This window comes from Mus pahari, chromosome 6 (genome assembly GCF_900095145.1).
Source record: "Mus pahari chromosome 6, PAHARI_EIJ_v1.1, whole genome shotgun sequence".
Lineage (NCBI taxonomy): Eukaryota > Metazoa > Chordata > Mammalia > Rodentia > Muridae > Mus > Mus pahari.
In genome coordinates, this window is record NC_034595.1 from 79,708,388 (window position 1) to 79,731,873 (window position 23,486).

Genomic DNA, 23,486 nt, shown 5'->3' on the forward strand with positions numbered 1-23,486 from the left:
ACGGCTGATGAATGGCTAAGCAGTCTGTTAACCCAAGTAGGTTTGCCTCTCTGTCTGTGCTCTTAAGTCGAAGTTTAGAAGGAGACTGGATTTTAAGTCAGTCTGGTGAGAAGAAATGTTCATATATTTTAAATGATCTTAAAGTGTCTAGATAGTTCATTTAAACCACAGGGCCTAATCCAGTAATCCATCCATGCTACATTAAAATCAGTGAGCCACTGAACTAAGCAAGTCCGAGGGAGTGTTTGTCCCTTTGGGTGAATTACCAGATTAACAGAGATGAAGACAGAGAGACAGAATTCTAGAGTCCCCTACCAACTGGGTGACATTATGTTTTGTGACTTCAACACTTGCCACTTGTCACAGAATATATTTCAATCTTGAGTGACAGTTCTATTAGGGAAGGTGTTCTTATGCCTAAACCTAAGTTAAATGAGCCTGGTACAAATATAGCTCTGGAGTCAGATAAGCCAGAATTGGAATCTAAGTGTTTAAAGTACTGGAGGTATAAGTATGGAAATCTCCTTGCCTTGCTTCGAAGGTTCAGTGTCTGGATCAGTAAAGTGGCCATAGCAACAGTGCAATTAAGATTGGTTGTGAAATTTTTGATAGCTTGAGCATACATGGATTGAATGATTAACTGTAGGCTCCCAACAGCTGTTTGGCCCGGGCCTCATCTGTAATATGGGTACCAGGCTTATGTTTCAGTAGGTCATTGTGGGGCAGTACTAAGGTGCTCCACTGCTGATGTATGAAGATTCTTTTGACTGTTTGTATACAGTCTTTTTCTCAACGACTTGGAATTGTGAAGAACGCAGGAGAGCCCTGGACCTGATGTTCTCACATTTCTACTTTACAGTGTAGTGTGGTGGTTGTGTGACTTTGGGTGTGTAGCCGAGCCTCTCTGAGCATAAACTTGCCCCAGTATCAAATTAAGTTTATTATATGTACTTCCTAAGGCTACCAGAGAGTTAGCTGCATTAAAGTGTTAGGCACGTGGTTCAAGTGTTCAGAGCCTTTCGGGGATCTGAATTTCCCTGGCTAGGCCAATTTGAGGTGCTCTCCATATGCAGGAAAAGTACCCGGAGTCCTGGTGCGGAGTTCAGGTAGAAGAGATGCTCCAGAGCCTGCGCCCCCTCCTCCGCCCTCCCTTCCGTTGCCATGGCCACCGGTTCAGTCCCAGAGCAGCACCAAGGCGTGTTCAGTTCAATCTCCGCCTTCTCCGAGTGACGATTGGCTGGAGTGGGCACGTGACACTCTCCGGTATGCTAATACATGGTAATCACCCCCCAGGCCCCTCCTCCGCGGGCCACAGTGGGGCAGCCAGCAGGGTGCGCGGCGGAGAGCCGAGGGGGCGGGCTGAGGGGCGGCCCCGGGAGAGCGCGGCCAGGTGGAGGAGGAGCACGGAGGCCACCGCAGGTAACGGGCGGGCGCGTGCGCGCTGGGGCCGGCTGGCGGCGGCGGGGCGGCGCGCGGGGGACACCCGGCGCCGCGCGGCGGGTTTAACCCTTTGGGCACCCAGCTGTCACGGTGCGGCGAGAGGGCCCGGTGGCGCGAGGCTGGGCAGCGCGGTGAACACCGGTTCACCACCGACGCGGACCCGGCCGCGATGAGAACCGTGGCGATCTCTGGAGTCAGGGTTTGCGGGAGGCAGTAGGAGAACCGCTGGAGTCCCTGCAGTCGCGCGATCTCGGGGGCGCGTGGCCTTCTTACGTGGAGAGGCCCGCTCCTGCGGCCCGTGTCCTCTCGGGGACTGTGGAGACACCGGGGTCCGGCCTCCCCACCGCGCGCCTGCTCTGCCGCGGCCTGACAGCCCAGCCACGGGCACTTAAGATCCCGAGTTAAGCCTGGTGGGGGTTGCTGGGGATCGAAGGCGAGATCGAGATGGTGCGTTGGGGAGCAAACTGTGGTTGTTGTTACTGGAAGAAAACAAGAGCTCTCTCCTTAAGCAAAGCAGGTCCCACGGTAGAGAAAGAGGGGTGCCCAAGGCAGGCACTGCCCCGTTTTCTGACCTGACAGCCGTGGGGAACAGACCCTGGGCACCAGAGTGTGTTGTCATGTCCAGAGGAAGCTCCTGTTTTACTTGAGTTTCTGGCGAATTCTTTTAATGGCTAGGTTTGAATCAACTTCCTCCTCCATCTCTGCGCCTAGATCTGCTACAGAAATGTTGTCTTCTAATTACCCCTTCCCCCAATTCACTAAGACTGGTGGCCGCATTAGGCTCCTGGTGTAATTTAGCCTTCGCCACAATAGAAATGCTAGCATGGAGCTGTGCTGCTAATATCAAGCCAGCCCCAGGAGGTTTAGTGTGGAGGGGAAATGCTCCAGTCTCCAGGGTATGAAAAGCAGATGAATGTGCTCTCGTGGAAGGGGCTTACTTTATGAGTCTCAAATCGTTTCTTCACAACAAGGGGAAACGTGCTTCCGCATGAAAAGTCCCAGCGACCAAACCTAGGTTTGCAAATCAAATGCGAATTGTACTTGCAGCCTGGGTATTTATCAACACAACGACACACACTTGGTATATACCAGGCACACTGTTGTGTCTAAAGGATGCTACACTAAGATAATTAGCCCTTGTCCTTAGAGAGTGGTGGAAGAGACAAACTGTTCACCAAAGTGATAGCAGAAGAACAGATGGGGTTGCAAGAATGGATCTGTTAAATGTATCCAACATCAGAGAAGGCTTCCCAGAGAATGTACTTTGGCAAAGTGTTGAAGGATGAATAGGAGTTTGTTGCAAAGATTGGGGAGGACATTCAAACAGAAGGCTCAGTGAGTGTTGTGACTAAGGGGAATTCTCTCAGGGGACTAGCTCATCCCCTTCTTTTTATTTGGGAATTGGCTTTATGCTGCAATCCTGCCTCCTTTACTGTAGGACTTTCTAAAAGCTGGCTTTCATGTCTCGTTCCCATCATGATTTTCCAGTGGTATTTTCCCGTGACTTCCACCCTGTGAGCTTTTGTGAACCTCACTCCTGGTCTTTGTCACCCGAGAAAAGGTTCAACAAGTGGAAGCAGAAAGGAGTGGTTTCAACAGCTCCCAGGTAGAGAGCCTGGCCCTGGGCACGATGCTCGACAGAAAAAAAAAAAAAAAAAAAAAAAAAAAAAAAAAAAAAAAAAAAAAAAAAAAAAAAGGAGAGGGAGGGGGAGGGAGGGAAGGAGGGATCACAGACAGCCAGGGAGATTGCACATGCCTATAATCCTAACACAAGCAACTGAATGAGGCAGGAGAATCTCAAATTCCAAGCCATCCTGGGCTACATATCTCAAGTTCTAAGCCAGCCTGGGCTACATATAGAGTTCTAGGTGAGTCTGAACAACGTGTGAGTTCCAGGCAGATTATAAATCATGCATACAGGCCGGAACCTGCTGTTCATGGTGCCAGCTGTGAGTCTGACAGTTTCAGCCGACTGTGTAGAACAGGGCCAGTCCATGTCTTTCATGAAGTATTTCCTGGGCTGCCACTTTTCTGTCCTTTTTCCTTCCTTTCTCCTGTCCTTTCCTCCCCTTAGTCCCATTTCCACCCAAGATTCACTTCTGTAGTTTCACAAACTGAGATCCTAACTATCAGAGCAGAGAAACCACACCCTTCTCCATAGTCCCCACGTCCAGAACTGCAGCAGTCTGTTACGTCACCTGCCCCAGCCAGCCAGCCTGTCTGTACTTCCAGGTCATGATGAGACAGAGCAAAGATGGGCCCAGATGTGTAAGGTGTATCTCATTCCAGAACTCAATACGTGTTTGAATCCGATAAAGGCCCTTTAGCTTCACTTAACCCCAAATTTCCTTTGTGTGCTGGGGCGTGGGGGACAGTATGCATGTCCCATGTGTGTGTGCATATGTGACGTGTGTGCTCATATGTGTGTGGTGTGTGTATGTGTGTGTGCATGCACATGTGGAGGTCAGAGGGTCACCTCATCTGTCTGTCCTCACTTTCCACCTTTTTGAGACAAGGTCTCTTTATTGCTGCTACACTTTGTAGGCCAGGCTGGCCGTCCTGTGAGCTTCTGGGAGTTCTCCTGTCTCCACTTTCCGTCCTGCTGCAACAGCGCTGGGGTTACTGACACTTGGGCCCTCACATTTGCCTAGCAAGTACTTTACCCACTGACCCGTCTGGAACCCCCACATTTCTTTTGAGGATGAATCCTGAGTTTTTGATGTCAAAGATTAAGCCAACTAAAGGAGGTGACTCCAGTGGTCTCAAATGTGCTCTGGCAGAACAGACAAGTCTGTCAGTGCTGTGAACTCTAAGGTAGCATTTGAGCAACCGTCTCAGTCAATGTGGTCACACATAGTTTGTGTGCAAACACTGTGTGGCATTTGTGCTTTGATGGGCACAGGAAATGAGGAAGGTGGCATGGGGATTGGGGTATTCTCAGCTTAGAAGAATCTGGATCCTAGTTCGGTTGTTACTGGTCATGTGACTTAGGGTAAGCTCCTTGACTTTGGTTCTACTGGCTTCTTATACGTGTGTGAAGTAAATGGATTCCAAATGTAAGTCAGTTCAGCACCTCTTTGAGCCATAAAGCACTACATTGATTAAGAAAGGAAAACGGAAAATGTCCGGCACTGTGATTCCCAAGGAAGAATTGTTCAGGGCCTTGGGAAAGCAAATGCCTTGGGAGGCAGAGGTAGAGGTAGAAGGGTTAGGAGTTCAAGGCCATCCTCAGCTATGTTGTGTCTATGAGGCTAGCTCAGACTACATGAGCCCCTCTCTCAGAATACAAAACAAGGGCAGAGAGATGGCTTAGTGGGTGAAAGCTCTTGCCATGCAAGCCTGACAGGCCACCGGAACTCACTAAAAGAGGCTTGTGGAAGCATCATGCCCGTAATCCCCTCCTTCCCTCTGTGGAGGTGGGAGGGGGAGCCTGGAACATGAGGTGGAAAGTCTTGGGCCAGCCTGAGGTATCGCCGAGCAGAGGAAATCAGAACTCACACCCCAACAAGGTGGAAGATAAGAACCAAGTCCCTAAAGCTGTCAACAATAACAACAGTAACAACAACAACAGTAACAACAACAACAATAGCATTACACAACAGCAAACAGCAGCAAAATCAACTCAGAGCCATGGAAGACTCTTCTAGAAGGAAGATGGGAAGAATTCCCAGACAGAAAACACAGTGCTCATAAACTGTGAGACCGGAATGTTTTGAGAGTTTTCAGGGGTCAACTGACAGGGCTAACCAGTCCGGCAAGATCAAGCTCAAGTAGACAGGCCTGTGGGAGGCCTGGGATGGCCATCTGAAGAGTTATGGTTTTATCCTACAGACGGGAGATGGAAGATCCGGGGTTAGGTAAGTGAGGTGTTGTGAAAGCAGTGTTTGAGAAGATTCTCAGTGGTAGGATAAAGACTGGAGTTGGATAGGGAGAGAATGGACAATACAGTCAGCTAGCAAGTTACTTAAACAGGGCGGCTGTGAGAGAGATAGGGTGACTGGAAGAAAATCAGAGGCGAGTCCAGTCTGTAACGAACAAGACTGTAGTTGGATCCAAACGACAAAGACGAGAGAGCATCGGTAGAGTCTGGACCCTGGTAAAGAAAGGTAAAGTGAGGGAGACCATACCAGAAACTGGGGGAGAAGAAGTGACTGCTGAAGTGTCCGCAAGTGATACTAGAACTTCTCAGGCAACAAGTACTATGCTCGGGAGTAGGCGGTGACTGATGTTCCAAAGAGCGAGGTCTGGCATCCGGACATTCATCTAATATGGAGAATGTAACAGTGGAAGCCAGGAAGTTAGCTGAGTTCACCTGTGGTAACAACATAAAAATACCAGGGTAGAGATCTGAAGATGGTGCCCAGGGATTGCCTCCCTTTGGGAGCCGGTGACAGGAGACGGGAGTCAGCATGGCAGAGAACAAGGGGTATTGGAGAAGCAAAAGCGCTGTTGAACCCATTTATGTGACACAGGCATGCTACCCACCATCATGTGTGGTGTCTCTGATGGACACAGGGCCAGCTGACTCAGACTGAGGGACAGCCAAGCCAGACACTGCTGCAGGCCGGTGGGGGTGGCAAGGAGCTCCTGGGGTCCACCTGGGTCTGTTACACAAAATCCCCAGCTCCAGGCTGTTGCCACGGGCGTTCAGTATCACACAAGGCAAGAGAAGCAAAGGGTTAAGGAGGGAATGGGTCTGCAATGTGACAGTGTACAGGGCTTGTGACGAATGTGTCTTCTTTAATAAACAGGAGGCCATTCATAACTGTGGAACCCATAGCATCACCTTAGCTGGGGAGTGGGGCATAGGAACACTAGGGGCCAGATAAAAAGAGGAGCATAGTACAAATTAGAAATGACAGCAGTGCAGCTTATCCGTCTGTGCGTACCACTGAAGACAAGAAAAGCCGTTAGAATCTAGCAGAAGACTTGGCCTTCCCCATCTGCTTCATAATTCTGTCCTAAAATACTGTTTCTTTGACAACTTTTAATAGCAGTCATTTCTGCCTGCGTGTGTGCACATGTGTGTGCTGATGCATGTGCATGTGTGTGTTCATACACATGGAGGCTAGAGGCAGCCTCCGCCTTCCTTCAGATACAACCTTGGCTTGCTTGTTGTTACTGTTTCTTACTGCTGTTGAGACAGGGTATCTTGCTGGCCTGGAGCCCACTGATTCAGGCAGGGCTGGCTGGACCCACCTGTCTCCACCTGCTCAGCTCCGGGATGACAAGAGCACATTGCCACACTGGCTTAACCCAGGTTCTGTGGCTGGAGCGCAGGGCTTCATGTTTGCGTGACAAGCATGCTACCTTCTGAGTCAGCTCTCCGGCCCCAGCGATTCACTTCTTGAACTTTTAAAATTGCTACCTGCGCGTCGTTTTAAGCAGGGACCATAGAGTGGTCATTTATTGAGAGCTTGTAGCGTACTAGGCATTCTGTGTTTTAGCCCATTAAGTTCCTCACAATGCTGGAAGATGTCGCCTAACCTTAGCAAATGTGTGTCAGGGATGGGGCCAGAGCCAGCTGTGACTCAGCTCTTACATGTGACCACTCTGGACTGTTTTGGAAAGCAGGACTGGTTTTGCCTACATCCTAATGTCAGAAGGACCCTGTGTTTGGCTTACTACCTCGTGGAACCTAATTGTAGGGATGGGGCATGCTCGAACTAGGGCTTCTGGGTGGAGGTCAAAGGGCAGACGACCTATGGTGTTGGTCTCTGCCTTCCACCTTGTTTATGTTTGAGTAGCTGGCATGAGAGCTTCCTTCTGGGGGTCCACCTCTGATGGTTAGGGTGCTGGGATTACAGTCATGTGCTACCATGTCCAGCTTCTGTGGTTTTCAGGGATTTGAACTTAGGTCTTTATGCTTGCACAGCAAACGAGCTTTCCTACTAAGCCATCTCCCTGACCCTTGAAATTCTTTATAATTTTTAACAAGATATCCTGAATGTTCGTTCCTCATGTGATAGGCCTCATAGACTAGGTTCTGGCTGAAGATATCAGCAGGGTTGCCCCTGAAGCTGAAAGGTTTTTTGCTTTTTGTTTTTTGTTTTTGTTTGTTTTTCTGTAGCCTTTATTTTGGGCAAGTGGTTTGGTGGCTCGAAGTCCTTACTATGCTATGGTACCTAATCACATTCCATTCGTTCCTCACATTGTGGGGATTCTTTGGGGCTAGACTGGCGGTTTAGAGGGCAGCAGGGAAGTATCTTGAACATTACATTGATATCCAGCCAACATGAAAGACTGGCAACTTAGGAAAGCCACCCATCCTATTTTGAGGGGCTTACCCGATGGGGTTGCGGTCCTGAGGATACTAAACAGGAGTTCACATCTATTCGTTTTGTGGTCAGTTATAAGCCATTTGCTCGTGGGAGGCAGGGGGACTTTGTCAACCTACTGAGAGAAAAATGAGCTAAACAGGTGTGCTGTGACTTGTCCACCCCATCTGGACAGGCAGTGCTCCTCAAACCAGAGGCTCCCTGTGGGGCAGAACAACTGGCCACAGCTGTCTGCGCTGCTCACGGCTGCTCACGGCACATCCTTGCCTTTGCTCCCACTCTGTTCCTCTACACACAGGATGGTGAAAAACGGGGAAAGCTTCCTCTTTGTACCCTTTCCTCTTTTGGGGTCCACTCATGGTCACTCAGTACTGAGAGCGAGGCAAGTATTTGTGTTCACCGACTTTGCTGTCTCAGAACCAGTTTTCACTCACCCGCCTATCCCTCCCACTCCTCTGGGTAATAATTTAACCAAATCCTGACCATATCCTGGTATAGCTTGAGACTAACCACCCATTGGTCAAGTCCTCCCAGCCTCATGGGGGAAGGCAGACAAGGCTGTGATGGCTCTCCGCCTACTTTCATTGCCTTCTCATTGTGTGTGTTCCTGTACTTCACTCTCAACATGGCCAAGTAAGTCTAAGAATGTGTGCAGGTGGAAACATGAAAAGATTTTTGGGTACACTGTAATCTATAGCATATGTCTTGAACCAAGCCTTCCAGGGCTAAGTTTTTCACAGGCTCCCTCTGGGCACGTGGCCGTCTTCTTGTCCTCTAACCCACCAGTCTAGACTCAACGAGTCCCCACAATATGAGGGACGAATGGAATATGGTCAGGTGCCATAGCACACGGGAGCAGCGGGATGCGAGGGTGGGTCAGGTCATGGGTACCTGCAGCTGCGGAGCACCCCTTCCACTCCTCTCGAGCATTCTGCTTATAGCCACCGGCTTCTTCTTATCTGTTAGGCTTGCTTTCCTGTCAATACCCTTCCTCTCCCATCATCTTAGTACTGGCCACACGTCTGTAATTTCTGGGGACTGTCTGACTCTGTTCCTAGCACTAGTCCTTGGACGTAATAGATGGCTATTGAACAAATCAATTCTACGCTTTCACTATCTCTAAACTGCAAAGTATCCAGGCTTGTGCCCTGTATGAATGTATTCTTCTTCGTTCCCCCTTCTGTGGGCTCACGTGTCACTGATAGTAAAGGAAGAGATTGTAAAGAGAGCACACCTGTGCAGACTTGGCAGCTTACCCGCTCTGGTGAGGTCCCTGGGCCATCCCTACTCAGAAGCCGGGCTCTGGCCTCAAAAAGAACTACATGTGTTGAAGTCAGTATTGGCTCATTGTTGATGGCAGGGTCTGTTTCTGGCTTACTGTGGCTTTGCCAACACCAAGCTCTTCGATAAATACGTATCAGATGAACGAACTGAACTCCTTTGTTGATAGCACATGCCCCATGCCTGCCACCCGTGTCCTGAATCACGGTCATTCAGGACCTCTGTTTTGCATCATCATTCCATGGGACCTGGACTTGTCACCTAGGCTCTTGACACCGCCCCTCCCCCATGCAAAGCCAAGGTACCTCTGTGTCTCTTGATCATAACTACCTAATACTCCCCAGGAGAACACCCCTCCTACCATGTCTGTAGGAGAGTATTCCTTCCTCTTCCTGTAGCCAAACCATCCAGAATCCATGTGTTGTTCATATCTGGAACTGCATTCAAATTTCTAAAGGAAGTTAGCTGGAAAATCCATTGGCAATATCAGGTAGGCGGGTTGTAGCCGTGCAGGGAAGACTCGGCTGTGGGCTTCAGATGCCGTCTGATAGAGGCAGGAGGAAGGACGGGGAAATTATAGGGAAAGAAGGCCCTCTGCCTGGAGTTCCCTTAGAGCATCTCACCAACTCAGCCTGGCTCAGTTAGCCTCTGTGGTGGGGAAGGTGTTCTTCTCATAGAGAGAGACAGCCATGACCCAGGCTGAAGGCCTGACTGTATATGGTCTCACTCCCTCCCACACATGTTCTGGGGCTCAGAAACAAGACTGTTCATCATGTTTACAGTGAGAACACCGAGCCTCTCAGGGATCTTACCATTTAAGGTCCTCTCCGATGCCCTCTCAGTAACTTTCTTAGGATCCTCTTCAGGTTCCTTGGCAACCAGTTACCACGATAGCTTCAAACATCACAAAAGTAGTATCTGTAAAGGCAATGGATAATGGGAGCTGGAGACAGCTAAATGGGTAAGCATGCTTGTTCTGCCAGTACATCAGGCAGCCCACAGCCACCTGTAAACCCAGTTCCTCCTCTGGCCTCCACAGGCACCAGCACACACACAGTGCACATGTACACATACAAGCACAAACATACACAATAAAAATAAAAGAGACAGTGAATTCTTAGAGATGCTTCTCTCTCTCTCTCTCTCTCTCTCTCTCTCTCTCTCTCTCTCTCTCTCTCTCTCTCTCCTTGTCTCTCCCTCCCCCTCTCTGTTTTTCTCCATTCATGTTTAACATCCATACTTCTGGGTTGGCAGATTCCTTTGGTCAGATCTAAGGTCTGCAATTTGTTAGTCCACATTGACTGACTTGGAAGTTGCATCAAGTCACTGCGTGTTCATTTTTATACCGACCCAGGAATGAAAGGGAGGAGGGAAGCAGGTGGGTAAACCTGGTTACCAGGGGACCTCTCCGACAGAGGTGTGAATATCAGAAGGATGCCCACAGTGCAGAGGCTATGGGACCCACTATTCCCATCCTTTCCCGTCGGGGAAGGACGGGTGGGAATCACAAGCACAGATCAGTGAGGCACAAGGCTTCTCTGGGTCCTTGAAGAGGAAGCTCTCTCTCCAGAGCAGGGCAGGGCAGTTCTCCAGGACAAATGATGACTGCCACGGGGGACCCACTCCTCCAGGAAACTGTCTGGAAGTGGAAAGTTGCTATGAATCCATTTCTACATTTGGTAAATTACCAATGATTTATTGGACACATTGTCAAGTTGTCCACTGCATGGAAGAGGAAGTGAAAGCCGAGCTCAGCAGTGACCTGGAGGTGGGGTTTACACCTGGAGGGTTGGTTGGTCAGTTGGTTGGTTTTTCCAGACAGGATTTCTCTGTGTAGTCCTGGCTGTCCTGGAACTCACTCTGTAGACCAGACTGGCCTTGAACTCAGAAATCCACCTGCCTCTGCCTCCCGAGTGCTGTGCTAGGCTGGGATTAAAGGCATGGCCACCACGCCCAGCACACCTAGATGTTTGTGAATGTGACCCTGAATTGCTTTTCTGACTGTAAGGAGACCTGAGCTTACTTAAATACTTTGCATTTAAAAAAATATTATTGATGTTTTTGTAGAAACAGTGCAGTGCAACACTAGGCGTAATGGTGCATGCCCGTGATTCCAGCACTTGGAAGTCTGAGAGGCAGGAGGATTCTGAGTTCCAGGACAGTCTGGGCTACATAGTGGGACCTTGTTTCCAAAGAAAAGTTAGGGATAGGGAGAGATGGGTCTGGGAGATGGCTCAGCGGGTAAACGTACCTCACACCAAGCCTGACAACCTCAGATGTCTGAAATCCACAAAGTGGATGGACAGATGTGACTCCTGCAAGCTGTCCCCTGACCTCCGTGTGTTCCATGGCATGTGTGGGTCCACATACATATGCATGCAGACTCACACTGAATGCATGCATGCATACATACATACATAATTACATAAGTAAAGGCATAAACGTGAAAAGAAATAAGTGGGCGCGCACGGCAAGCTTCTCTCCTGACATTTTGTACCTTTGGTTCTCGCCTGGGGAAAATCCCATACTGACCTGTAAGACTGAGTCCAGGGACAAAGTCATCTTCTGCAAATACGGGACCAGCGAAAGACAAATCTGTCTCCATTGGGACTAAGATCACAAAAGGCCCTGTTTCTTACCTGCTTTCTCTTATGCATTGTCTGAAAGAAACGTAATTTTTAAGCCCTTTTGTGCTTTAATGTAATGATGGTTTGCACCATGAGTGGCTTGTCACTGGCCTGTACGGAGCAGGAAGTGGAGGTCAGTAGGACACTTAGGTTCCAGCTTTGCCTCTGCTGCCTAGATATGAACCTCATGTTCTTCCCATCCCCCTCGGTGCCCTAGTCTTATTGTGAGTAGTAGGAATACCCATAACTTGTACCTCAAAGGGTTAATGAAATGAGATGGTCTAGTGCATTCATTCTGAACCTTCTGAACGCTGTAACCCCTTAATACAGTTCCGCATGTGGTGCTGACCCCAACCATAACATTATTTCATTGCTACTCCATAACTGTAATTTTGCTACTGTTAGGAATCATAATGTAAATATCAGATATGCAGCCCAGTAAAAGGGGTCGCAACCCACGGATGGGAATGGCTGCTGTGAGCTGTTTGCTACGTAGTGAGCTCTGTGTAGAACTTACCTCTTGCTGTTTGCTGTGACCTCCCACTAATCCCACGTGAAACGGGGAGGTTGAGATGCTCAGAGGTACGGTGACTTCCTTGAAGTTGTACAGTCTGGACTCCGAGGATCCTCATCCTTGATGGTCTTTCAGTCCAGTTAGCAAGAGGGAAAGACAAGGAGACCTCGGGTAAGAGGAAAGACGGTTTGATGAAGTAAAAGGACAGAACATCACTCTCTCAGAGGCAAGTTCAGACTATCATAGAAAATGGGAGATGTCCTTGGGCTCAGGCCATGGGATGAGCCACCCATGCTCAGGGTGGAGCTTCCCTTAGTTAAACCGCCATTGCCTATAGCCTACGTGTGTCCAGGATGAATAGAAGTGGGTGTGGATTTGGGCCAGCACGTTTACACATTTGTGGATGGCAAGGTCATGAACACCACACCACCCCCACCCCTGCTAGATGTCCTTTCTTTCATTATTTTTATTAACAGTTCTGAAGTGCCGGTAGTTGAGTTTTTGTGTATTTTATCATCCATGCCTGATTCTATTACTCAGGAATAATGAAAGTATAAACTTGATCGTCACTACTTGGCCTGTGGCAAATGTGCCTCATCCCCAAGAAAGAAGCAATTAGGCTTTTATTAAATTTTGTACCAAGTGTTTAATTTTTCACAGCTTTGCTGGCAACAATGGTTTTTCTCTTACAGAAAATCCTTAGAATCAAACCATTTTTGAACCAATTTGTTTTATATATATGTGTATATGTATTTAAATTTTTCATACTTAAACTCAGCTAGATGTTCTTAATCCAGTCAGGTTGGAAATCAGGATTAACCTATTGACTGTGATGGAGGCACTGACTCCCAGTTTGGGAGGCGTGCCAGGCCCTGGCTGGCATCGGGCCCCCTAGCTGTGGCCCGGAGCCGTGAGGTCCTATTTGCCAGGAGTACAAGCTGCCTTGAGATTGAGCTTCCCTTGTCTGGCCCTTGCTTCATCATCATTCAGGACATTCCCACAGAGAAGGAGACTCGGCTCCCTTGAAACTTCCCTTCTGCCCCTGCTTCCTCCAGGCTCCTCAGCACACACAAGACCCTCTGGGCTCTGCTTGTCATCCCTCATTCAGTTAGAAAGTCCAGTCTTACTTCCTGTTTCCCAAGGACATGCAGCTCACAACTGCTGACACATGCATTGCATTCCCACTTTTTCTGCAGTGCTTTGCCTAAGACATCACAGTCCCCAAAGGAGTAACTTCCCTGCTCCTACAAAGAAAGAAATCAAAGAGGAGATGACCTTTCTGCTTTATCATAAGATGGGACTGTGTGCAGAATGGTTTTTATTATATACTGATGACTGGGAGTACAATTTATTAAACATTTGCATTGGGAATTAAGTTAGGTTCTTATTCCATGCTTTCAACAATAATACAAGGGAAATTGGTTAAATTGCCACCATCAAATACACTTGCTCCCAGTTCTCTTGACTCTGGTTAGTGGTCTTAGAAAGCTGTTTTAGGGCCAAAGAAATGGTTCTGTGGGTTTAAGCTTTGGTGTAAAAAAAAAAAAAAAAAAAACAAAAAACTAAGGACCAGAGCTCAATCCCTGAAACCCATCTAAAAGTAGAAGAAAACTGACTCCACAGACCTGTACTCTGACCCTCACATGCAGAGTGCCTGCACACATTCTTAGGATAGCAATAATAGTAGCAAATTATATACATAGAGTTTAAATTGCTTCAATACGTTGGGGATATCCTGCTTGTGCTTCAGATGAATATGATTGGAATTTGGCTGCTGGGTACTAAGAAGTTTATTTTAGAGAGAACCAAATATCCTTTACAGATAAATGTTACATTGTAATTGCCATGCAACACAATTTATCCTTAAGGGTGTAGACTAGATAATGACCCCTCAAATCTAGAGTCCAAATCTCTAGAACCTACAAATGTTGCCTCAAAAGGAAAAGGCTCTTTGTTGCTGTGATTAAGATAAAGATCTTGACCCAGGGAAAGTGTCTTGGACTGCTTGATCACAGACATCCTGGTAAGAGGGAGGTGCAGAGCGCAGGAGGCAGCCTGGTGGGCTTAGAGACAAAGATTGGAAAGATAAGGCTTTGAGCCATAAGGGATGCTGGAAGACTCGGGACAGTCCTTCCTAGTTCCCCTCAGGCAGTGTAACCTTACTGACTGCTTTGATTTCAGCCCAAAGAAACTAATGGAGTACTTCCTGGTCCAGAACTTTGAGGAGTTACATTGTGTTATTCAAGCCACTAAATTTGTAGCAATTTGTAGCAGCAGCAACAGGACAAACACAATGAGGACAGTAGCTTACTTCATCATTCCCTTTGAGGGCAAATATATAAAGACAGGCACCAGCTAGCACGTGGATGGTTTCACTAATCATGGGTGAAGTGCTTTCCACATGCTAAGCTCTGGGTGAGCATTGGCCAGGCCTTCTCTTTATTCATGTGTGTGTGTACTCACATGCGCATACATATATGTGGAGGCCAGAGGCCAACCTCAGGTGTCATTCTTCAGGAGGTATCCATCTTGGTTTTGGAAGGATGGTCTCTTACTGTGACCTGGGGCTCACTTATGTGTCTGGCCAAGGAACCCGATAATCTGCATTTCCAGGAAATGATCCCTCATGTTGCCTCATTGCCCTTTTGACATCTGTGAGAGCTGTCATCTCTGGTTCTCCCTTCACATCCCTCTGGCTAAGTTTTCCATCTCACTGTTAGTTTCGCTGATTTGCTTGGCATGCTCCCACCCCGTTTGTCTTCCCTCCCTTTTTGTGTTTTGTATTTCATTTGCTCTTTTCTTACTTCTTCAGACAGAAGCTGATGTTAAAATTCAAGAACTTTCTTTCTGGAATAGGCATTTTAAGGCTACCAAATCCTTTATGGACCATGCATCTGTCTCTCTCATGGGTTTTATACGTGACACTTTTTCATTTCATTACATTCAAAATAGTTTCTACTTTCCCCTGAGATTTTAGTCTTTGACTCATGAATTATTTTAAAACACATAGTTTCTCAAATATTAGGGAGTTTCCTAATGGCTCTCCCTTACTGACTTCAAATGTCGTTCTCTCATGTATTCCTGTGATTTCACTTCTCTTCAAAAAGTGTTTTGGGGGACAGGGTCTCACTATGTAGCCCTGACTGGCCTTGAACTCACAGAAGTCTGAGTGCTGGGATTAAAGGCATGCACCACTGAGCCCAGCCTATAACATTTTCAATAGCACAGTTGTTATAAAGTTCATCTGTTCAGTATTCATATGTCTCAAAAGATTAATTTTTACCCTCATTTTGAGAAATATTTCCTGAGTATAGAATTTGAGGCTGATTTTAATTTGTTTTTGTTTTTCTTCTTCAGTCTCTTTAAAGATGTCTATTGACTGTCAGCTGTGTAATGGTGTGTAAAAAAGCCTGAGTTTTGCTCCTATGTAATATGTCCTTTTTTTTTTTTTTTTTCTGAGAATGTTTGGGATTTTCTTGCTATCAGCTCAGCAGTTTGATTCTGACGGTCCTTGCAGTAATTTTTTCCCATGTATTCTGCTTAGCTGGACTTCTTGGGTCTGCAAATTTATGGCTTTCGTTGAATTTGGAAACTTTACTGTTTCTGCTCCTTTCCACCCAGGGCTCTCCCTTCTGGGGCTCTGACGTGGGGAACCTTAGGTTGCTCACTAAGGCAGCCTCTGTCTCTCCAGCCTCTGTCTCTTCCCTGCGGGGTCACTCCTGATGTGGTCACCTAATCTGCTGGGGTCACCTAATCTGCTGTTACTCTCGTGCGCTTTGTTTTTGCCTTGGCTGTTTTTTCTAGTCAGTAGAAGATGGATTTGGGGTTGCCCTATCCTCACGCTCCTGTGTCTTCTTCCTCCTGAGCACATGGCGGGCAGTTATTAATGTCACTTCCTGAACATGTGGGAGCAATTATTAACGCTGCCTCCTGATCACGTGGGGTGCAGTTATTAATGTTGCTTTAATACCTCATCTGCCAGTTCTCCCACTCCTGGGGTCTCTCACCAACTCCTTTGTCTGCCTTCTTGTTTTCACTGGGTTCGACGAGCCTTTGCGAATTTGATCTTCCCATTGCTGACACTTGCTCTATTCCTTTAAATTGTTTTGAAACCCAGATGAACACAGCTGCCCTGCCCTGCCCTGCCCTGCCCTGCCCTGCCCTGCCCGAGCAGGGGCTGCTCCATCTGCTTCTTCCAGGTGGTCTGGAGTAGTTCTCATGTGTGTTTCCATGTCCCTCAGAGCTAAGCATGACAAGCTAAGCATACAGGGAGGCCTGTGTGCACAATTCCAGAGTGTTTTCCCTCCCTCTCTCTCCCTTTCCCTCCTTTTCCCTCCCTTTCCCTCCCTCTCCTTCCCTCTCCTTCCCTCTCCCTCCCTCTCCCTTCCTCTTCTCTCTCCACCCTTCTTCATGCCCTTCTCCCTCTATTTCCACCCCTCTTCCTCCCTCTCCCTCTCCCTTTCCCTCCCTCTCCTTCCCTCTCCTTCCCTCTCCCTCCCTCTCCCTTCCTCTTCTCTCTCCACCCTTCTTCATGCCCTTCTCCCTCTATTTCCACCCCTCTTCCTCCCTCTCCCTCTCCCTTTCCCTCCCTCTCCTCTCTCCCTCCTTCTTCTCTCTTCTCTCCCTCTCCTCCCCCTCCTTCTCCTCTCCTCTTCCCCCCTTTCCCCTGACACCTTCTCCCCCTTCTCCTCTCCTCTCCCTCTCCTCTCTCTTCTGCTCCTTTTTCCTTTCTTCACTCACCTCCTTACAGGTACTCCAGCCATTTTCCCTCCCAGATCTCCATCTTCTCTGCCCAGTGGCTCTCTGAAGACCCGTTCTCTCCTCACACTGTCCCTGGAGGTGCCCCAGGAAGCAACCTAGTATTTTCCAGGGGTCACTTTGTGTCTTCTTGCTCAGGCATCACATGCCTGTGTTATCTGTCTGCTAATATCTGAAAAACAGTGTTTTCTGTCTTTTCTCCAGTTTTCAGTTGTTTATGGAGGAAGGATAAATCACATTCCTCCTCTCCTACCCTCTTGGTAAAAATCTCTAATTTCCTCAAGGCCTTATATTTTTTAGATCTAGCATTTACAAGGCCTTGGGTTTAATACCCAGCGCTGTGCAAACACACACACATACACACACACACACACACACACACGAGGCACATGTGCACACACGTACATACACACACATTTTCACTTAAAGCATGGTTTTTGAATAATTCATGAGGTATATATTTAGATAAGCCTATATTTGATATGTTAGATGAAGGGAGATTTAGGAGATCTTCCCACAGCTTCTATCATATGGCCAGGGGCTAAATTGCGGTTACAGATGTTCAAGGGTTTGGAGGGAGTTGAGCCTAGGCTCATTCCGACCTCACTCCGCCTCCCTGGGAGTCCATGATTGCCAGGAGCGTGAGCAGCTCTGGAGCGATCAACCCTGAAGCCGCCTTGCTCTATCTAAAGTCACTCGGTGTTTTGTTTGGGCATCTCATTGCAGTACAAACAGTCACTGAGATAAAGGATCCCAAGGGTCACTGAGATGAAGACTAAGCCAGCGTGAGATGCCCATGCTCCAGGCTGGCTCTCTTTAGATCTGGCAGATTCCAAGCTGCCAGCACCTGACACTGGAGTTCATAAACTAATTAAACACCCGCCTCTGGATCAACTTACATAGGTTAATAAATCAACCTCAGCTATTAACCCTCTAGTGTATAGGACACATGGTGTGTGGGGGGGGGGGTAGTATACATGTGCAATGCACACTCATCTTAGTATCTTATGTGTGTGAGGCATCTCTGTCTCCAGCACAGCATGAATTCAGTTCTTGGGTACCTAATGAGCCGAGAGGTAAGGGCACTACACAGTGCGTCCATGAGTTTCATTACACTGCGCTTTCTCTTACACCACAGCTCAACCCTCAGGAGTCCCATAGTTCATCTGTCATCAGAGCACAAATGCAACCTGGGACTGTTCTCATGTTGTCATAGACATGTGCTCTAGGGCTGCAGGAGGCCTGCCTGATAATGCAGAGCTGGACACATAAATGATTGTTTCTTTCATTGGGAAAATAATTTGAAAGTCATGATTTGCATACAGTGGACCAAAACAATGACAAAACAGTGAAGACAGCATGTGATTATATAGAGAAATATAGACATAGTCATAGGCAAAGGCATAGGCAGAGACAGAGACAAAGAATTGGATATAAAGACATAGACATAAAGACATAGGCAAGGGCTGGTGAGATGGCTCATCAGGTAAGAGCACCTGACTGTTCTTCCAAAGGTCCTGAGTTCAAATCCCAGCAACCACATGGTGGCTCACAACCATCCATAACAAGATCTGGCGCCCTCTTCTGGAGTGTCTGAAGACAGCTACAGTGTACTTACATGTAATAAATAAATAAATCTTTAAAAAAAAAAAGACATAGGCAAATACATAGGCATAGACAAAGACAAAGGTATAGACATAAACAGGGCATAAACACAGACAGACATAGACATAGGCAAAGACGTAGATACAGATATAGAAAAAGACAAAGATATAAACATAGACAAACATAGGCATAGTCATAGTCATATAGACATAGACATAAAGACATAGGCAAAGGCATAGACATTGGCAGACATAGATATTGATATCCCCTCTTAATTCAACACCCAGCCACATGTTGGAGTCTTTGAGTTTGAGGTTGTACTGTTGACCAAGTCTAATTGTACTGACTCTTTCAAAGTCAACATTCACATTTGAGATTGCTACTGTGGGATTTAAAAAATATCATAAAAAATCAGTTCCTCTGTGCACTTATTTTCTACTAAAAGTTAAAAGAACACAATTTTTCCTGCTATTATGAGCTTGGGGGGGGGGAACAACAGAAAATCTAATTATCTGCCCAAGTTATTACATTCTAATCAGACAGCCCAGTATTCGCTTTGCACCTTTCAAGCTATTATATTTGTTTCCTAGATTTGAGGCTCCTAGTCACATGGGAATACCTGAAAATCAGTGAACTTTTTTTTTAGGTCAAATCAAAGCATAAAATGATAATGAAGTCATCCATATACATTCAAAGTAGTGACAAGTTTAGAAAATATCCCAACACTGACTGAACCTTTCAAGCAGAGAACTGCATGGCAGAGCCTACATGATCACACGTGAATTATTCAGTCACTGTGGATCCTTGCACAGGGGTGACAGGGGCATGCTCTCTCCTGCTTTGATGAATAAACAGTGTAAAAGATGGCCTTAATAAACAGTGTAAAAGAGTCCACTCTTGAGCGTGATCATTCCCTATGCTACCATATTAGGATCCCATCTGTGACATCCACAAACACTGCAGGTCTATTGATTAACTCCTTCTCAATTGACACTGACCATTTTTTTAAAAGATTTTATTTATTTATTTATTGTATGTGAGTACGCTGTAGCTGTCTTCAGATCCCATTACAGGTGGTTGTGAGCCACCATGTGATTGCTGGGATTTGAACTCAGGACCTCTGGAAGAACAGTCAGTGCTCTTAACCACTGAACCATCTCACCAGCCCCTTGACACTGACCCTTAACATGAGGTCTCTTAGTTCTCTTTCAAGTCAAGAATAACTTGTTTGTCTATCACTTTTTCCTGCTTTTGCATGACTAATAATGTCTAGATCTCTTTCCAATTGGCAGGAAAGCCACCTCTAGACTGCCACAAGATAATCTTGTTTCTGACCTGAGCATGGAGTGGATCTATATGATAGAGGGTCAGAGCTTGCTACTGGGGTTGCAGGCCAAGCTCTGAAGGACATTCACTAACATTTCTGGCTGAGCCTGTGGACTCGTCAGTGGAATTTCTTCATAGAATATGTGAAAAGACCCAAGAGTCACCGTTATGTTACCATTTGTGATATCTTCACTATCGATAGACCGAAGTCTCAAAGCCTAACTCCCTAGCGGCCTGGGAAACGAGGCTTAGCCCTAGCAGGTACTGAATCCCCAAATTTAGCAGGCATTGTTGATTTGCAGCTGGGCCCACAACAACCAAAAGATCCCCTAAAAAGCTGAGATGAGAAGCATTTCAGAGTATGGCTCTCTAATTTTTGGAATATTTGCTTCTAAATAATGAGAAATTTTGGAGATAGAACCCAACTCTCACATAAAGATGGTATTTTGTGTATCCCTTATATAGAGAGGCTGAGTGTAACTTTATATAGTGTTTAAATACCTTTTTTCATGCAAACAAGTCTCATGATAGAATTTTCCACAGAGTGTCTTGTCGGTGCTTGGAAGGCCTCAGAGTTGGGGGGACTTGGGATTTTGGGGAGAAGGATGCTTTGGACTTTAGCAAACCTTGAGGTTGCTCTCACGTTAGAGCACGTCAGGCTGCAGCTCCTCTCTGCCTGTACTTGGTGTCTGGTGTTGATGGAGAGCTTCCTGTCAGACATGAGCATTACAGGACAGTTTTAATAAGTGCTTGCTAGTTTACAATGTTTGTTACCTCCTGGTTACTCTTATGAACCTTGAATGGAGCGACTTTATCTAAAGTCCTTGATGATAACCCCTAAAAAGGACATGAGGGCCTTTACTTTGGCTTGTGGATAGTTGGGCATTTAGCTCCTTGCTTTCAAACCCTACACCAGGCTTCCAAATTCTGCCCTCCTTCAGACCTGAGGGTGATGCCCTAATGTACTTTCAACACTCTGATTTTGTCTTTTGTGATTAGAGGTGACATGTCATGCCAAACTCAAATGTTTACCATGTATTAGGGTAAGGGCGAGGCAGGGTCCATATGCCTGGCACTGTATTTGCAAGGGCATTTTTAATGTGGTCTTTGCAGGCCTGTGTGGTATTCACATCTATAATTTCTATTATAAGCCAGTCAGTTGAGTAGTCAGGCTTCTCAAAGACAGAACAAGGAGTCAGGACTCATGTCTTGTTTTTCTTATTCATCCCCAACAAAATTTGGATGAAATTTGTAGAAGTTGGAGAGGAGACATGAAGTTTAGTCTTTGCATTTAGCGTTTAGGTCTTATTTCTTTTTCTTTTCTTTTCAATTACTGTGTTCAATTACTCAGTTCAATAACTCAGTTCAGTTACTGAGACTTGAACCTAAAACCTCACACACACACAAGGCAAGCACTACACTACTGAGGTATACTCCCTACCCTTCTTTTTACTCTTTATTTTGAGGCAAAGCTTCACTCTTTTTCTAATCGAAAATATAATTGTACATATTTGTGAGGTACACATTTATATAGTGTGAAATGATCAGACCAAGGAAAGTAACATTTCCGTCTTTGTGTTTGGGGCCTGTGGTCATTTTATTTGTCCTCATGGGCTCATACATTTGAATACTTAGCTCCCAGTTGATGGAACTGTTTGGGAAGGATTAGGAAATACAGCCTTCTTGGATAAGGTGTGTCTCTTGTGGGAGCAGCTTTGTACATTTGAAAGACTCACAGTGTGCCCTCTCTCTATACCTCCTACTTAATGGATCAAGATGTGAGCTCTCAGCTACCCCTGCTTCTAAGCCTTTGGCCCACTATCATGGACTCTTTGAAATTGTAAGCCTAATTAAATGCTTTCTTTTATAAGTTGCCTTGGTCATGGTGTTTTGTCATAGAAATAGAAAAGTAAGTTAAGACAGAGCCTTCAAACTCCTCTTTTCTAATTCTTCATAAAATAATCATAGGTTGTTGTAAACTATAGTTACACACTGTGTATAGATCACTAGAACTTAAGGCCTCCTAATTTTAGAATTATTATCCCAATTCTACATCTCTTACTCCAGCCTTTCCCAGCCCCAGTGATCTGTTCTATCTTCTTACTTGACATTTTTTTTAGCTTTTCATATGGCTGAGAACATGTAGCTTTTGTCTTTCTGGATTATTCTACTTAACCCTGAGACTTCTGGTTTTGTCTGTTTTGTGCTGGGTGAAAAAATTTCATCTATCATGAATAATAACTTATCAGTCTTTGAGTTACTATATATTATTGGTTAAGAGGAAATCTCTAGGCCAGACGTTTAGACATTTCCTGACTTGAACTCTGACTTTTCCAATTACTAATTGTAAATGTGACTTTGGCCACATTTCTCAACCTCTCTGCGTTAATGAATTCACTGTGGCTCTAATAAAAGTTGACAGGTTTCTTGTGATTTTCTGAAAACACGAGCATGTTTACACATAAAGACAGTTCTATGTCTTTCTTTCCAGTCCTTACACCTTTTTTTAAAACCTGCTCTATTGTGTGGGCTAGCATCTTTAGTGTAATAAGATTAATATTGAACTGAATTGCTGTTCCCAGTCTTAGGGGAAACCGTTCAGACTTTCAGTAAATAAATGTGTTAGCTGTAGGTTTTATCACACAACCACTTTAAGTTGAGGACATTTTCTTTTGTTTCTACTTTGCTTAGAGTTGCTATGAGACTGGGTATAAAATTTCCAAATGACTTTCCTTCAGCTATAGCACTGGTTCTCAACCTGTGGGTTGCAACCCCTTTGAGGGTCAAATGACCTTTTCATGGGAGTCACATATCAGATATTCTGCATCTCAGATATTTACATTATGATTCATAACAGTAGCAAAATTACAGTTATGATTGGGGGTCACCACAACATGAGAACGTGTATTAAAAGGCCTCAGCATTAAGAAGGTCGAGAATCTCTGAGCTATAGGGGTAATCATGTGTTTATCTTTTTTTTTTTTTTTTTTTACTACTATGATGTATAGTGATAATTTTTCAAATGCTAAGCCAGTTCCTGAATATAACAAAAAGAAATGTTTTCTTATAGCTTTATTGGAAACTGGCAGTATTTTTAGGTAGCTCATAATAATCTCTAGGCTTACGCTCTAGTTAGCTGTACAGATGCAATGTTTAAGATGTAATAAGTAACAGTAGTGTATGTTGGGTGAGGAAAATTATTAGATTGAGACTTTCTAACTAGTAATTTAAATGCATTTTAAGGACATGTAAATGAATACCAGGAGAATACAGTTTCATGTTAATCCCCGGTCATTTACTTGTTCCCTATTTCACAGTTTAAAAAGAAATCTGAATTCTTTTGAAATCTTTCTTTTTAAAGAAATGAAAGCACTGGGGCTGGAGAGGTGGTGCAGTCTGAAAGTAGGGCTTGCCACAGAAGCATGAGAGCCCGAGGTCAGATCACCAGCACCCCAGTGAGAAAGCCAGCACAGTAGGGAGAGCCAACTTAATCCTAGCACTGAGGAGGAGACAGGTACATCCAGAGAGCACTGGCTGACCAGCCTTGCCCAGCATGCATGCTCCAGGTTCAGTGGGAGACTTTTCCTTAAAAAAGAAACAAAAGCCTGGCATGGTGGCACACACCTTTAATCCCAGCACTTGGGAGGCAGAGGCAGG

General features: G+C 45.9%; 1 protein-coding gene across 1 annotated transcript in view; it reads left to right on the top strand.

Annotated features, from left to right (window-relative positions):
- Nucleotides 1–1,371: 1,371 nt before the first annotated feature.
- Nucleotides 1,372–23,486, top strand: part of Phc2 (polyhomeotic homolog 2) — a 100,635-nt gene continuing 78,520 nt past the window's right edge. Inside the window, exon 1 of the mRNA XM_021200335.2 lies at nucleotides 1,372–1,419. The gene's annotated coding sequence lies outside the window, so the exon portion shown is untranslated. The remainder of the gene's footprint in view (nucleotides 1,420–23,486) is intronic.